General features: G+C 60.3%; 1 pseudogene; it reads left to right on the forward strand.

Annotated features, from left to right (window-relative positions):
• Positions 1-912: 912 nt before the first annotated feature.
• Positions 913-17,500, forward strand: part of LOC148783611 (uncharacterized) — a 22,904-nt pseudogene continuing 6,316 nt past the window's right edge.

Below are 17,500 nucleotides of genomic sequence, written 5' to 3' on the forward strand. Positions count from 1 at the left end.
ACACGACGACGCAGTGTCGGGACATCCCCACCTCCTCGCCCAGGGCAAAGCACTAGGATCGGTGCAAAGGGAAACCGTCGTCCACTGCCCAAACTCTTCGATCGGGACAATGCACATGGTGCCATATTGCGCCACGGACGCAACGGCGCAACCTCGGGACTGCCACCCCACCGTCATCCAGAGCGGATCGTGTCAAGGAGGGAAGCAGAACTTCTTCCGGCTGCTTCGGGCGGTATATCGCATCTAAGACGCGGATGTACAGCAGTCGAGATAGCTTCCCTGGCCGCACCCGGAAGCACACCGTCATCCTGCTGCCTCGCAGATCGGATCCACATGGAGGTCGACCTTCATTCCCTACAATTGTTTGCATGCGTTCAAGGGGAGGGAGGGAGACGCATACGTTTACCTGGTTCCGACTCTCCCCAAGTATGTTTGATAGCTTAAAACACGAGAAATTCAAGAGTGGCCGCCATTCCACCGAAACTAGCACACAAATGTTTTCCTAAGGGGCAAACCCATCCCACCACACCACCATGCCCAGTGCACAACGACGTGCGTGCCCAAATCAGCTTTCCGGGGGCAAACACACGGTGGAGCATTGGAACTCAAGCTCCTGCACTGCCCGTCCTGGCCCATAAGACGGTCTGGGCGCGTCGTCCTAGTGCATCGGAATAGCTGGCGAGGTGGGATGGGACGGCCCGGAGCACACCACGGTGCAATGTGTGGCGTGGATGGTGGGCACCGAGGTACGCGTCTACGCACGGTGTCGCGAGTGCCAGGGGCATTACGCACACGTCTTGGGTAGGGGGCAACCGGGTGCGCGTCAAGGCACGACGCATCACCACACGCACGATTGAAAGCAGCGGGGCTCGAGGGCAGGTGAGATGCCCGAGCAGAGCACACCAACGCACCATGGATCGAGGGCCCCTGGGCACACGGCGTCACGAGAGCCCACTGGTGGGCGAGAAAGGCAGACCCAAGCAGTATGCCAGGTGAGCACCTATCTGGCTAACTAGGCACAGCGCCACGAGTGCCTACAGAGCTGAACGAGCTGGAAGCACCCACGCAGTACGGGTAGGCACACCCACGCTGAAAGGGTTGACGGCTGAGTGGTGAGCACAGAGGTGTGCGCCTAAGCACAGCGCATGGAGTGTCCACGAGTCATCCCAGGAAAAGCACAACCAAGCAGTATGAGCCTGGAGGGAAACGAGTAGCGCGCCTAGGCACCTCGCTGTGAGTGCCAACGGGTTGAACGAGCTTGGCACAACCACGTGGCATGGGTGGCGAGCACCGAGGTGTGCGACTAGGCAGAACACATCGATGGTCTACGGGTCAGCCAAAGCAGGCCCACACCGACGCGTTGGCATGACGCCTTGCCCAAATCACGTACCTCAGCCTCGTCCCAACCTGGTGCCCAACCTTCCCAATTATGTTTCATGGCTTAAAACACCTGACATTCCTGAGTGACACCTGTTGGGGGTCAAACTAACCCACATCTGGCCTCATCACGACCCATACCACCTAAATGCACAATGTTGCATCCTTGGGTGCCTCACCACCACACGAAAGGTTGAAGGCAAGGAGCCTCGAGGGCCGGGGGGATGAACGAGCAATGCAAACCCACGCAGCATATGTTGAGGGCCCCATTGTGTGCACCTAGGCACACGGTGCCACGTTGGCCTACGCGTAGCCCGAGCAAGGCAAACCCGCACAGTTTTGCTGGTGGACACCGAGGTGTGCACCTAGGTACACGGCATCGTGAAGCCCTGCCGGTCGCCGAGATAGGGACACCCAAAATGTACGCCTGGTGTGCTCGCAGGTGGGTGCCTAGGCACAACGAAACAAGGGCCTCCAAGTTGCCCGAGCTGGGAACACCCGCGCGGTATGGGTGGCGAGCATTAAGCTGTGCGCCTAGGCACAATGCATCAACGGTCCACAAGTACGCCGAGACGAGGCACACCCGTGCAGTATGCGTCGTGAGCACTAAGTTATGTGCCTCGGCACAACGCATCGAGGGACCACAAGTCAGCCGAGGTAAGGAAAACCATTGGAGTATGGGATGAGGGCTCCGCGATGTGCGCCTAGGACCACGGCGCCGCGGAGGCGTGAGGGTTGCCCCATCAAGTCACACCCACGCAGTTTGCAAGGTGGACACCGAGGTATGCGCCTAGGCAAACGGGGTCGCGAAGGAGAACGGGCTGACCGGCTAGGCACACCCACGCAGTATGCCTGGTGGGCACCGAGGTGCGTGCCTAGGCCCACGGTGGGATGAAGGCCAACGGGTTGCCTGAGCTGGGAACACCCACGAGGAATGCCAGGTGGGCACCGAGGTGTGCGCCTTGGAACAGCGCATCTAGGGTCCACGGGTCAGCCCGAGCAAGGCAACCCCACGCAATATGGGTTGAGAGCTTCGTCGTGTGCGCCTAGGCACCACGGCGACGTGATGGCTTGCGGGTTGCCCGAGCAAGGCCAAACCACGCAGTTTGCCTGGTGGGTAGCGAGGTGTGCTCCTAGGCACGTGGCGTCGAGCTGTGCGACTTGACTGAGCGCATCGAGGGTCCACGGGTAAGCCAGAGCAGCCCACAACCACGCTTTGGCAGCACGCCTAACACAAATCACATAACTCAGCCTCGTCCCAACCTGTTGCCCACCCTTCCCAATTATGTTTCATGGCTTAAAACACCGGACATTCCTGAGCAATACCTGTTGGGGGTCAAACTGGCATACATTTGGCCTCATCACGACCCCAGCCACTTCAGTGCATAATGTTGCATCCTAGGGTGCATCACCACCACACTCAAGGTTGAAGGCAGGGAACCCTCGAGGGCCGGTGGGATGAATGAGCAAGGCAAACCCACGCAGCATGGGTTGAGGGCTCCATGGTGTGCACCTGGGCACACTGTGCCACGTTGGCCTCTACTCGTAGCCCGAGCAAGGCACAACAGCACAGTTTGCCTGGTGGGCACGGAGGTGTGCACCTAAGTACACGGCATCGCGAGGGCCTATCGGGCGCCGAGCAAGGCACACCCAAGCAGTATGCCATGTGTGCACCAAGCGGTGTGCCTATGCACAACGCAACAATGGGCTCCAGGTTGCCGGAGCTGGGAACACCCGCGCGGTATGGGTGGTGAGCACTAACATGTGCGCCTAGGCAAAATGGGTCGACGGTCCACGAGTCAGCCGAGGCGAGGCACACACGTGCAGTATGCGTGGTGAGCAATAAGCTGTTTGCCTCGGCACAATGCATGGAGGGACCACAAATCTGCCGAGGTAAGGCACAACATTGCAGTATGGGTTGAGGGCTCCGCGGTGTGCGCATAGGCACACGGTGCCGCGGAGGCGTACGGGTCGCCCTATCAAGACACACCCGCGCAGTTTGCCAGGTGGGCACCGAGGTGTGCGCCTAGGCAAAGGGCGTCGCGAAGGAGTACGGGCTGACCCGCTAGGCACACCCACGCAGTATGCCTGGTCGGAACCGAGGTGGGTGCCTAGGCCCGAGGTGGGATGAAGGCCAACGGGTTGCCTGCGCTGGGAACACCCGCGAGGTATGCCACGTGGGCACCGAGGTGTGCGCCATGGAATAGCGCGTCTAGGGTGCATGGGTCGGCCAGAGCAAGGCAACCCAACGCAGTATGGGTTGAGGGCTTCGTCGTGTACGCCTAGGCACACGGCGACGTGATGGCTTGCGGGTTGCCCGAGAAAGGCACAACCACGCAGTTTGCCTGGTGGGCAGCGAGGTTTTCTCCTAAGGCACGTGGGGTCGAGCTGTGCGACATGACAGAGCGCATAGAGGGTCCACGGGTAAGCCAGAGCAGGCCACACCCACGCTTTAGCATCAAGCCTAGCGCAAATCACATACCTCAGCCTCGTCCCAACCTGTCGTTTCCCACCCTTCCCAATAATGTTCCATGGCTTAAAACACCAGACATTCCTGAGGGACACCTGTTGGGGGTCAAACTAGCATACATTTGGCCACATCACGACCCAAGCCGCTTCAGTGAACAATGTTGCATCCTAGAGTGCATCACCACCACACGCAAGGTTGAAGGCAGGGAACCTCGAGGGCCGGTGGGATGAACGAGCTAGGCAAAACCCACGCAGCATGGGATGAGGGCTCCATTGTGTGCACCTAGGCACAAGGCGCCACGATGGCAAACGCGTGGCCCGAGTAAGGCGCACCTGCCCAGTTTACCGGACACCGAGCTGTGCACCTAGGTACACGACATGGCGAGGACCTGCCGGTCGCCGAGCTAAGCACACCCAAGGAGTATGACATGTGTGCACCAAGGCGTGTGGCTAGGCACAACGCAACAATGGGCTCGAGGTTGCCAGAGCAGGGAACACCCGCGCGGTATGGGTGGTGAGCACTAAGTTGTGCGACTAGGCACAAAGCGTCGACGGTCCACAAGTCAACCGAGGCGAGGCACACACGTGCAGTATGCGTGGTGATCAATAAGCTGTTTGACTCGACACAATGCATCGAGGGACCACAAGTCTGCCGTGGTAAGGCACAACATTGCAGTATGGGTTGAGGGCTCCGCGGTGTGCGCCTAGGCACACGGTGCCGCGGAGGCGTAGGGGTTGCCCTATCAGGACACACCCACGCAGTTTGCCAGGTGGGCACCGAGGTGTGCGCCTAGGCATATGGCATCGCGAAGGAGTACGGGCTGACCGGCTAGGCACACCCACGCAGTATGCATGGTGGGCACCGAGGTGTGTGCCTACGCCCACGGTGGGATGAAGGCCAACGGGTTGCCTGAGCTGGGAACACCCGCGAGGTATGCCACCCGGGCAACGAGGTGTGCGCCACGGCATAGCGCGTCTAGGGTGCATGGGTCGGCCAGAGCAAGGCAACCCAACGCAGTACGGGTTGTGGGCCTCGTCGTGTAAGCCTAGGCACACGGCGACGTGATGGCTTGCGGCTTGCCCGAGCAAGGCACAACCACGCAGTTTTCCTGGTGGGCAGCTAGGTGTGCTCCTAGGCACGTGGCGTCGAGCTGTGCGACATGACAGAGCGCATCGTGGGTCCACGGTCAAGCCAAAACAGGCCACAACCACGCTTTCGCAGCATGCCTAGCACAAATCACATACCTCAGCCTCGTCCCAACCTGTTTCCCACCCTTCCCAATTATGTTTCATGGCTTAAAGCACCAGATATTCCTGAGTGACACCTGTTGGGGGTCATACTGGCATACAGTTGGCCTCATCACTACCCAAGCCACTTCAGTGCACAATATTGCATCATACAGTGCATCACCACCACGCGCAAGGTTGAAGGCAGGGAGCCTCGATGGCAGGTAGGATGAACGAGCTAGGCAAACCCACGCAACATGGGTTGAAGGCTCCATGGTGTGCACCTAGGCAAACGGTGCCACGATGGCATTCGCGTAGCCCGAGCAAGGCACACCTGCACAGTTTGCCTGGTGGACAACGAGGTGTGCACCTAGGTACACGGCATCGAGAGGGCCTGCCGGTCGCCGAGCTAAACACACCCAAGCAGTAAGACGTGTGAACTATGGTGTGTGGCTAGGCACAACGCAACAATAGGCTCCAGGTTGCCCGAGATAAGAACTCCCGCGCGGTATGGGTGGTGAACACTTAGCTCGGCGCTTGTGCCCAACGCGTTGACGGTCCACAAGTCAGCCGAGGCAAGGCACACCCGCGCAGTATGCGTTGTGAGCACTAAGCTGTTTGCCTCGGCACAACGCATCGAGGGACCACAAGTCTGCTGAGGTAAGGCACAACATTGCAGTATGGGTTGAGGGCTCCGCTGTGTGGGCCAAGGCACACGGTGCCGCGAAGGCACACGGGATGCCCCATCAAGACACACCCACGAAGTTTGCCAATTGGGCACCGAGGTGTTCGCAAAGGCAAAAGGCGTCGCGATAGTACGGGCTGACCGGCTGGGAAAACCCACGCGGTATGCCTGGTGGGCACCGAGGTGTGTGCTTAGACCCACGGTGGGATGAAGGCCAACAGTTTGCCTGAGCCGGGAACACCCGCGAGGTATGCCAGGAGAGCACCGAGGTGTGAGCCATGGAACAAGGCATCTAGGGTCCACGGGTCAGCCCGAACAAGGCCACCCCACGCAGTATGGGTTGAGAGCTTCGTCGTGTGCGACTAGGCACACGGCGACGTGATGCCTTGCGGGTTGCACGAGCAAGGCACAACCACGCAGTTTGACTGGTGGGCAGCTAGGTGTGCTCCTAGGCACGTGGCGTCGAGCTGTGCGACATGACAGAGCGCATCGTGGGTCCACGGTAAAGCCAAAGCAGGCCGCACCCATGCTTTGGCAGCACGCCAAGCACAAATCACATACCTCAGCCTCGTCCCGACCTGTTTGCCCACCCTTCCCAATTATGTTTCATGGCTTAAAACACCAGGCATTCCTGAGTGACACCCGTTGGGGGTCAAACTAGCATACGTTTGGCCTCAACACGACCCAAGCCAACTCGGTGCACAACGTTGCATCCTGGAGTGCATCACCACCACAAGCAAGGTTGAAGGCAGGGAGCCTCGAGGGGGGGTGGGACGAACGGGCTAGGCAAACCAACGCAACATGGGTTGAAGGCTCCATGGTGTGCACCTAGGCACACGGTGCCAAGATGGCGTTCGCGTAGCCAGAGCAAGGCACACCTGCACAGTTTGCCTGGTGTACACCGAGGTGTGCACCTAGGTACACGGCATCGAGAGGGCCTGCCGGTCGCCGAGCTAAGCACACCCAAGCAGTATGCCATGTGTGGACTAAGGTGTGTGGCTAGGCACAACGGAACGATGGGCTCCAGGTTGCCCGAGATGAGAACACCCGCTCGGTATGGGTGGTGAGCACTGAGCCGAGCGCCTGGGCACAATGCGTCCACGGCATACAAGTCAGCCGAGGCAAGGCACACCCATGCAGTACGTGTGGTGAGCACTAAGCTGTTTGCCTCGGCGCAACGCATCGAGGGACCACAAGTCTGCTGACGTAAGGCACAGCATTGCAGTATGGGTCGAGGGATCCGCGGTGTGCGCCGAGGCACAAGGTGCGGCGGAGGCATACGGGTTGCCCCATGAAGGCACACCCACGCCATTCGCCAGGTGGGCACCAAGGTGTGCGCCTAGGCATCGCGAAGGAGTACGGGCTGACCGCCTAGGCACACCCACGCAGTGTGCCTGGTGGTCACCGTGGTGTGTGCCTAGGCCCTCGGTGGGATGAAGGCCAACGGTTTGCCTGAGCTGGGAACACCCGCGAGGTATGCCAGGAGAGCACCGAGGTGTGAGCCATGGAACAAGGCATCTAGGGTCCACGGGTCAGCCCGAACAAGGCAACCCCACGCAGTATGGGTTGAGGGCTTCGTCCATTGCGCCTAGGCACACGGCGACGTGATGGCTTGCGGGTTCCCCGAGCAAGGCACAACCACGCAGTTTGCCTGGTGGGCAGCTAGGTGTGCTCCTAGGCACGTGGCGTCGAGCTGTGCGACATGACAGAGCGCATCGTGGGTCCACGGTAAAGCCAAAGCAGGCCGCACCCATGCTTTGGCAGCACGCCAAGCACAAATCACATACCTCAGCCTCGTCCCAACCTGTTTGCCCACCCTTCCCAATTATGTTTCACGGCTTAAAACACCAGACATTCCTGAGTGACACCCGTTGGGGGTCAAACTAGCATACGTTTGGCCTCAACACGACCCAAGCCAACTCAGTGCACAACGTTGCATCCTGGAGTGCATCACCACCACAAGCAAGGTTGAAGGCAGGGAGCCTCGAGGGGGGGTGGGACGAACGGGCTAGGCAAACCAACGCAACATGGGTTGAAGGCTCCATGGTGTGCACCTAGGCACACGGTGCCAAGATGGCATTCGCGTAGCCCGAGCAAGGCACACCTGCACAGTTTGCCTGGTGGACACCGAGGTGTGCACCTAGGTACACGGCATCGGGAGGGCCTGCCGGTCGCCGAGCTAAGCACACCCAAGCAGTATGCCATGTGTGCACTAAGGTGTGTGGCTAGGCACAACGCAACGAAGGGATCCAGGTTGCTCGAGATGATAACAGCCGCTCGGTATGGGTGGTGAGCACTAAAGCCGAGCGCCTGGGCACAATGCGTCCACGGCATAAGAGTCAGCCGAGGCAAGGCAAACCCATGCAGTATGCGTGGTGAGCACTAAGCTGTTTGCCTCGGCGCAACGCATCGAGGGACCACAAGTCTGCTGACGTAAGGCACAACATTGCTGTGTGGGTTGAGGGATCCGCGGTGTGCGTCGAGGCACCAGGTGCCGCAAAGGCATACGGGTTGCCCCATCAAGGCACACCCACGCCATTCGCCGGGTGGGCACCAAGGTGTGCGCCTAGGCATCGCGAAGGAGTACGGGCTGACCGCCTAGGCACACCCACGCAGTGTGCCTGGTGGTCACCGAGGTGTGTGCTTAGGCCCTCGGTGGGATGAAGGCCAACGGTTTGCCTGAGCTGAGAAAACCCGCGAGGTATGCCAGGTGGGCACTGAGGTGTGCGTCATGGAACAACGCATCTAGGGTCCATAGGTCAGCCCGAACAAGGCAACCCCACGAAGTTTGGGTGGAGGGCTTCATCGTGAGCGCCTAGGCACACGACGACGTGATGGCTTGCAGGTTGCCCGAGCAAGGCACAACCACGCAGTTTGCCAGGTGGGCAACGAGCTGTGCGACTTGACAGAGCGCATCGAGGGTCCACAGGTAAGCCAGAGCGGGCCAGACCCACGCTTTGGCAGCACGCCTAGCTCAAATCACATACCTCAGCCTCGTCCCAACCTGTTGCCCACCCTTCCCAATTATGTTTCATAGCTTAAAACACCAGACTTTCCTGAGTGACTTCTGGTGGGGGTCAAACTAGCATACATTTGGCCTCAACACGACCGAAGCCACCTCAGTGCACAATGTTGCATCCTGGAGTGCATCACCACCACACGCAAGGTTGAAGGCAGGGAGCCTAGAGGGCAGGTGGGACGAACGAGCTAGGCAAACCCACGCAAGATGGGTTGAAAGCTCCATGGTGTGCACCTAGGCACACGGTGCCAAGATGGCATTCGCGTAGCCCGAGCAAGGCACACCTGCACAGTTTGCCTGGTGGACACCGAGGTGTGCACCTAAGTACACGGCATCGAGAGGGCCTGCCGGTCGCCGAGCTAAGCACACCCAAGCAGTATGCCATGTGTGCACTAAGGTGTGTGGCTAGGCACAACGCAACGATGGGCTCCAGGTTGCCCGAGATAAGAACACCCGCTCGGTATGGGTGGTGAGCACCGAGCCGAGCGCCTGGGCACAATGCGTACCCGGCATACAAGTCAGCCGAGGCAAGGCACACCCAGGCAGTATGCGTGGTGAGCACTAAGCTGCTTGCCTTGGCGCAACGCATCGAGGGACCACAAGTCTGCTGACGTGAGGCACAACATTGCAGTATGGGTTAAGGGATCCGTGGTGTGTGCCTAGGCACAGGGTGCCGCGGAGGCATACGGGTTGCCCCAGCAAGGCTCACCCACGCAGTTCGCCAGGTGGGCACCAAGGTGTGCGCCAAGGCAATAGGCATCGCGAAGGAGTACGGGCTGACCGGCCAGGCACACCCACTCAGTATGCCTGGTGGTCACCGAGGTGTGTGCCTAGGCCCTCGGTGGGATGAAGGCCAACGGGTTGCCTGAGCTGAAAACACCCGCGAGGTATGCCAGGTGGGCACTGAGGTGTGCGTCATGGAACAGCGCATCTAGGGTCCATAGGTCAGCCCGAACAAGGCAACCCCACGAAGTTTAGGTTGGGGGCTTCATCGTGTGTGCCTAGGCACACGGCGACGTGATGGCTTGAAGTTTGCCCGAGCAAGGCACAACCACGCAGTTTGCCAGGGGGGCAGCGAGGTGTGCTCTTATGCACGTGGGGACGAGCTGTGCGACTTGACAGAGCGCATCGAGGGTCCACAGGTAAGCCAGAGAAGGACACACCCACGCATTGGCAGCACGCCTAGCTCAAATCACATACCTCAGCCTCGTCCCAACCTGTTGCCCACCCTTCCCAATTATGTTTCATAGCTTAAAACACCAGACTTTCCTGAGTGACTTCTGGTGGGGGTCAAACTAGCATACATTTGGCCTCAACACGACCCAAGCCACCTCAGTGCACAATGTTGCATCCTAGAGTGCATCACCACCACACGCAAGGTTGAAGGCAGGGAGCCTAGAGGGCAGGTGGGACGAACGAGCTAGGCAAACCCACGCAAGATGGGTTGAAAGCTCCATGGTGTGCACCTAGGCACACGGTGCCAAGATGGCATTCGCGTAGCCCGAGCAAGGCACACCTGCACAGTTTGCCTGGTGGACACCGAGGTGTGCACCTAGGTACACGGCATCGAGAGGGCCTGCCGGTCGCCGAGCTAAGCACACCCAAGCAGTATGCCATGTGTGCACTAAGGTGTGTGGCTAGGCACAACGCAACGATGGGCTCCAGGTTGCCCGAGATGAGAACACCCGCTCGGTATGGGTGGTGAGCACCGAGCCGAGCGCCTGGGCACAATGCGTACCCGGCATACAAGTCAGCCGAGGCAAGGCACACCCAGGCAGTATGCGTGGTGAGCACTAAGCTGTTTGCCTTGGCGCAACGCATCGAGGGACCACAAGTCTGCTGACGTGAGGCACAACATTGCAGTATGGGTTGAGGGATCCGTGGTGTGTGCCTAGGCACAGGGTGCCGCGGAGGCATACGGGTTGCCCCAGCAAGGCTCACCCACGCAGTTCGCCAGGTGGGCACCAAGGTGTGCGCCAAGGCAAAAGGCATCGCGAAGGAGTACGGGCTGACCGGCCAGGCACACCCACTCAGTATGCCTGGTGGTCACCGAGGTGTGTGCCTAGGCCCTCGGTGGGATGAAGGCCAACGGGTTGCCTGAGCTGAAAACACCCGCGAGGTATGCCAGGTGGGCACTGAGGTGTGCGTCATGGAACAGCGCATCTAGGGTCCATAGGTCAGCCCGAACAAGGCAACCCCACGAAGTTTAGGTTGGGGGCTTCATCGTGTGTGCCTAGGCACACGGCGACGTGATGGCTTGAAGTTTGCCCGAGCAAGGCACAACCACGCAGTTTGCCAGGGGGGCAGTGAGGTGTGCTCTTATGCACGTGGGGACGAGCTGTGCGACTTGACAGAGCGCATCGAGGGTCCACAGGTAAGCCAGAGAAGGACACACCCACGCAATGGCAGCACGCCTAGCTCAAATCACATACCTCAGCCTCGTCCCAACCTGTTGCCCACCCTTCCCAATTATGTTTCATAGCTTAAAACACCAGACATTCCTGAGTGACTTCTGGTGGGGGTCAAACTAGCATACATTTGGCCTCAACACGACCCAAGCCACCTCAGTGCACAATGTTGCATCCTGGAGTGCATCACCACCACACGCAAGGTTGAAGGCAGGGAGCCTAGAGGGCAGGTGGGACGAACGAGCTAGGCAAACCCACGCAAGATGGGTTGAAAGCTCCATGGTGTGCACCTAGGCACACGGTGCCAAGATGGCATTCGCGTAGCCCGAGCAAGGCACACCTGCACAGTTTGCCTGGTGGACACCGAGGTGTGCACCTAGGTACACGGCATCGAGAGGGCCTGCCGGTCGCCGAGCTAAGCACACCCAAGCAGTATGCCATGTGTGCACTAAGGTGTGTGGCTAGGCACAACGCAACGATGGGCTCCAGGTTGCCCGAGATGAGAACACCCGCTCGGTATGGGTGGTGAGCACCGAGCCGAGCGCCTGGGCACAATGCGTACCCGGCATACAAGTCAGCCGAGGCAAGGCACACCCAGGCAGTATGCGTGGTGAGCACTAAGCTGTTTGCCTTGGCGCAACGCATCGAGGGACCACAAGTCTGCTGACGTGAGGCACAACATTGCAGTATGGGTTGAGGGATCCGTGGTGTGTGCCTAGGCACAGGGTGCCGCGGAGGCATACGGGTTGCCCCAGCAAGGCTCACCCACGCAGTTCGCCAGGTGGGCACCAAGGTGTGCGCCAAGGCAAAAGGCATCGCGAAGGAGTACGGGCTGACCGGCCAGGCACACCCACTCAGTATGCCTGGTGGTCACCGAGGTGTGTGCCTAGGCCCTCGGTGGGATGAAGGCCAACGGGTTGCCTGAGCTGAAAACACCCGCGAGGTATGCCAGGTGGGCACTGAGGTGTGCGTCATGGAACAGCGCATCTAGGGTCCATAGGTCAGCCCGAACAAGGCAACCCCACGAAGTTTAGGTTGGGGGCTTCATCGTGTGTGCCTAGGCACACGGCGACGTGATGGCTTGAAGTTTGCCCGAGCAAGGCACAACCACGCAGTTTGCCAGGGGGGCAGCGAGGTGTGCTCTTATGCACGTGGGGACGAGCTGTGCGACTTGACAGAGCGCATCGAGGGTCCACAGGTAAGCCAGAGAAGGACACACCCACGCAATGGCAGCACGCCTAGCTCAAATCACATACCTCAGCCTCGTCCCAACCTGTTGCCCACCCTTCCCAATTATGTTTCATAGCTTAAAACACCAGACATTCCTGAGTGACTTCTGGTGGGGGTCAAACTAGCATACATTTGGCCTCAACACGACCCAAGCCACCTCAGTGCACAATGTTGCATCCTGGAGTGCATCACCACCACACGCAAGGTTGAAGGCAGGGAGCCTAGAGGGCAGGTGGGACGAACGAGCTAGGCAAACCCACGCAAGATGGGTTGAAAGCTCCATGGTGTGCACCTAGGCACACGGTGCCAAGATGGCATTCGCGTAGCCCGAGCAAGGCACACCTGCACAGTTTGCCTGGTGGACACCGAGGTGTGCACCTAGGTACACGGCATCGAGAGGGCCTGCCGGTCGCCGAGCTAAGCACACCCAAGCAGTATGCCATGTGTGCACTAAGGTGTGTGGCTAGGCACAACGCAACGATGGGCTCCAGGTTGCCCGAGATGAGAACACCCGCTCGGTATGGGTGGTGAGCACCGAGCCGAGCGCCTGGGCACAATGCGTACCCGGCATACAAGTCAGCCGAGGCAAGGCACACCCAGGCAGTATGCGTGGTGAGCACTAAGCTGTTTGCCTTGGCGCAACGCATCGAGGGACCACAAGTCTGCTGACGTGAGGCACAACATTGCAGTATGGGTTGAGGGATCCGTGGTGTGTGCCTAGGCACAGGGTGCCGCGGAGGCATACGGGTTGCCCCAGCAAGGCTCACCCACGCAGTTCGCCAGGTGGGCACCAAGGTGTGCGCCAAGGCAAAAGGCATCGCGAAGGAGTACGGGCTGACCGGCCAGGCACACCCACTCAGTATGCCTGGTGGTCACCGAGGTGTGTGCCTAGGCCCTCGGTGGGATGAAGGCCAACGGGTTGCCTGAGCTGAAAACACCCGCGAGGTATGCCAGGTGGGCACTGAGGTGTGCGTCATGGAACAGCGCATCTAGGGTCCATAGGTCAGCCCGAACAAGGCAACCCCACGAAGTTTAGGTTGAGGGCTTCATCGTGTGTGCCTAGGCACACGGCGACGTGATGGCTTGAGGTTTGCCCGAGCAAGGCACAACCACGCAGTTTGCCAGGGGGCAGCGAGGTGTGCTCTTATGCACGTGGCGACGAGCTGTGCGACTTGACAGAGCGCATCGAGGGTCCACAGGTAAGAAAGAGAAGGACACACCCACGCATTGGCAGCACGCCTAGCTCAAATCACATACCTCAGCCTCGTCCCAACCTGTTGCCCACCCTTCCCAATTATGTTTCATAGCTTAAAACACCAGACATTCCTGAGTGACTTCTGGTGGGGGTCAAACTAGCATACATTTGGCCTCAACACGACCCAAGCCACCTCAGTGCACAATGTTGCATCCTGGAGTGCATCACCACCACACGCAAGGTTGAAGGCAGGGAGCCTAGAGGGCAGGTGGGACGAACGAGCTAGGCAAACCCACGCAAGATGGGTAGAAAGCTCCATGGTGTGCACCTAGGCACACGGTGCCAAGATGGCATTCGAGTAGCCCGAGCAAGGCAGACCTGCACAGTTTGCCTGGTGGACACCGAGGTGTGAACCTAGGTACACGACGTCGGGAGGGCCTGCCGGTCGCCGAGCTAAGCACACCCAAGCAGTATGCCATGTGTGCACTATGGTGTGTGGCTAGGCAGAACGCAACAATGGGCTCCAGGTTGCCCGAGATGAGAACACCCAATCGGCATGGGTGGTGAGCACTACGCACAGCGCCTGGGCACAATGCGTCCACGGCATACAAGTCAGCCGAGGCAATGCACACCCATGCAGTATGCGTGGTGAGCACTAAGCTGTTTGCCTCGGCGCAACGCAACGAGGGACCACAAGTCTACTGACGTAAGGCACAACATTGCAGTATGGGTTGAGGGATCCGCGGTGTGTGCTTAGGCACAAGGTGCCACGGAGGCATACGGGTTGCCCCATCAAGGCACACCCACGCAGTTTGCCTTCCGTGCCACGGAGGCATACGGGTTGCCCCATCAAGGCACACCCACGCAGTTTGCCTGAAGGGCACCAAGGTGTGCCGCTAGGCAAAAGGCATCGCGAAGGAGTACGGGCTGACTGGCTAGGCACACCCACGCAGTTTGCCTGGTGGTCACCGAGGTGTGTACCTAGGCTCTCGGTGGGATGAAGGCCAACGGGTTGCCTGAGCTGAGAACACCGGCGAGGTATGCCAGGTGGGCACTGAGGTGTGCGTCATGGAACAGCGCATCTAGGGTCCATAGGTCGGCCCGAACAAGGCAACCTTACGTAGTTTGGGTTGAGCTCTTCATCGTGTGCGCCTAGGCACACGGCGACGTGATGGCTTGCAGGTTGCCCGAACAAGGCACAACCACGCAGTTTGCCAGGTGGGCAGCGAGGTGTGCTCCTATGCACGTGGCGACGAGCTGTGCGACTTAACAGAGCACATCTAGGCAGCATGCCTAGCACAAATCACATACCTCAGCCTCGTCCCAACCTGTTTCCCACCCTTCCCAATTATGTTTCATGGCTTAAAACAACAGACATTCCTGAGTGACACCTGTTGGGGGTCAAACTAGCATATATTTGGCCTCAACACGACCCAAACCACCTCAGTGCACAATGTTGCATCTTGGAGTGCATCACCACCACACGCAAGGTTGAAGGCAAGGAGGCTCCAGGGCCGGTGGGATGAACGAGCTCGGCAAAACCACGTAGCATGGGTTGAGGGCTCCATGGTGTGCACCTAGGCACATGGTGCAACGATGGCATAAGCGTAGCCCGAGCAAGGTACACCAGCACAGTTTGCCTGGTGGACACCGAGGTGTGCACCTAGGTACACGGCATCGCGAGGGCCTGTCAGTCGCCGAGCTAGGCACACCCAAGCAATATGCCATACGTGCACCAAGGTGTGTGCCTAGGCACAACGCAACAATGGCCTCCAGGTTGCCCGAGATGAGAACACCCGCGCAGTATGGGTGGTGAGCACTAAGCCGAGCGCCTGGGCACAATGCGTCCACGACATACAAGTCAGTCGAGGCAAGGCACACCCATGCAGTATGCGTGGTGAGCACTAAGCTGTTTGCCTCGGCGAAACGCATCGAGGGACCACAAGTCTGCTGAGGAAGGGCGCAACATTACCGTATGGGTTGAGGGCTCCGCGGTGAGCGCCTAGGCACACGGTGCCGCGGAGGCTTACGGGTTGCCCCATCAAGACACACCCACGTAGTTTGCAAGTTGGGCATCGAGGTGATTGTCAAGGCAAAAGGCGTCGCGAAGGAGTACAGCCTGACCGGCTGGGCAGACCCACGTAGTATGCCTGAAGGGGCACCGGGGTGTGCTAGGGCAGACCCACGCGGTATGTCTGAAGGGGAATCGAGTTGGGCGTCGAGTCCCACCGTGCCGCGAGTGCCTCCGGCTAGCCCGAGCACGGCGCACCCGCGCCGTATGGGTCGAGGTCCCCGCGGTGGACTACGGGTTGTGGGCAGACTCGCGCTCGGTGAACCCACCGCGGTGCGCGCGTGCGTGCGTCGTGCCAAAGTGCCTAAGTGCCGTGTGCCGTGTGCGCTTTGCGCGTCGCGTGCGTGCGCGCGCGCGTGTGCGCGCGCGGTTTTTTTATGGCCGTTTTGCGGCTCCCGGTCCGGCCACGGGGTGCTGAGATGGGTCATAGCGGGTCGCGGGTGGACGGACGACGGGACTCGGGGAGGGGCGGCTCGAGACGGGTCCATCGAAGGCAACTTGAGGGGGCCTCCCCATCCCCCTCAAGTATGTTTTAAGGCTTAAAACACGAGAATTTCCTGGGTGGCACCTGATGGGGCAGAACTGGCATACGGTCCCCCCGTGCACTACCCCCACCAGCTGGTTGCACCGCGATGCCTGCCTGGGTGCATCACCACAGGCAAGGCCGAAGGCATGGGGCCTCGGCGGGATGCCCGAGCTAGGAAGACCCACGCACCATGGTCGGCGGGCATCGGGTTGGGCGTCGAGTCCCACCGTGCCGCGAGTGCCTCCGGCTAGCCCGAGCACGGCGCACCCGCGCCGTGTGGGTCGAGGTCCCCGCGGTGGACTGCGGGTTGTGGGCAGACTCGAGCTCGGTGAACCCACCGCGGTGCGCGCGTGCGTGCGTCGTGCCAAAGTGCCTAAGTGCCGTGTGCCGTGTGCGCTTTGCGCGTCGCGTGCGTGCGCGCGTGTGCGCGCGCGGTTTTTTTATGGCCGTTTTGCGGCTCCCGGTCCGGCCACGGGGTGCTGAGATGGGTCATAGCGGGTCGCGGGTGGACGGACGACGGGACTCGGGGAGGGGCGGCTCGAGACGGGTCCATCGAAGGCAACTTGAGGGGGCCTCCCCATCCCCCTCAAGTATGTTTTAAGGCTTAAAACACGAGAATTTCCTGGGTGGCACCTGATGGGGCAGAACTGGCATACGGTCCCCCCGTGCACTACCCCCACCACCTGGTTGCACCGCGATGCCTGCCTGGGTGCATCACCACAGGCAAGGCCGAAGGCATGGGGCCTCGGCGGGATGCCCGAGCTAGGAAGACCCACGCACCATGGTCGGCGGGCATCGGGTTGGGCGTCGAGTCCCACCGTGCCGCGAGTGCCTCCGGCTAGCCCGAGCACGGCGCACCCGCGCCGTATGGGTCGAGGTCCCCGCGGTGGACTGCGGGTTGTGGGCAGACTCGCGCTCGGTGAACCCACCGCGGTGCGCGCGTGCGTGCGTCGTGCCAAAGTGCCTAAGTGCCGTGTGCCGTGTGCGCTTTGCGCGTCGCGTGCGTGTGCGCGCGCGGTTTTTTTATGGCCGTTTTGCGGCTCCCGGTCCGGCCACGGGGTGCTGAGATGGGTCATAGCGGGTCGCGGGTGGACGGACGACGGGACTCGGGGAGGGGCGGCTCGAGACGGGTCCATCGAAGGCAACTTGAGGGGGCCTCCCCATCCCCCTCAAGTATGTTTTAAGGCTTAAAACACGAGAATTTCCTGGGTGGCACCTGATGGGGCAGAACTGGCATACGGTCCCCCCGTGCACTACCCCCACCAGCTGGTTGCACCGCGATGCCTGCCTGGG

Source organism: Amborella trichopoda, chromosome 1, assembly GCF_054954075.1.
Source record: "Amborella trichopoda isolate Santa Cruz 75 chromosome 1, AtrichopodaSantaCruz75HAP2 v2.0, whole genome shotgun sequence".
NCBI classification, from domain to species: Eukaryota; Viridiplantae; Streptophyta; class Magnoliopsida; order Amborellales; family Amborellaceae; genus Amborella; species Amborella trichopoda.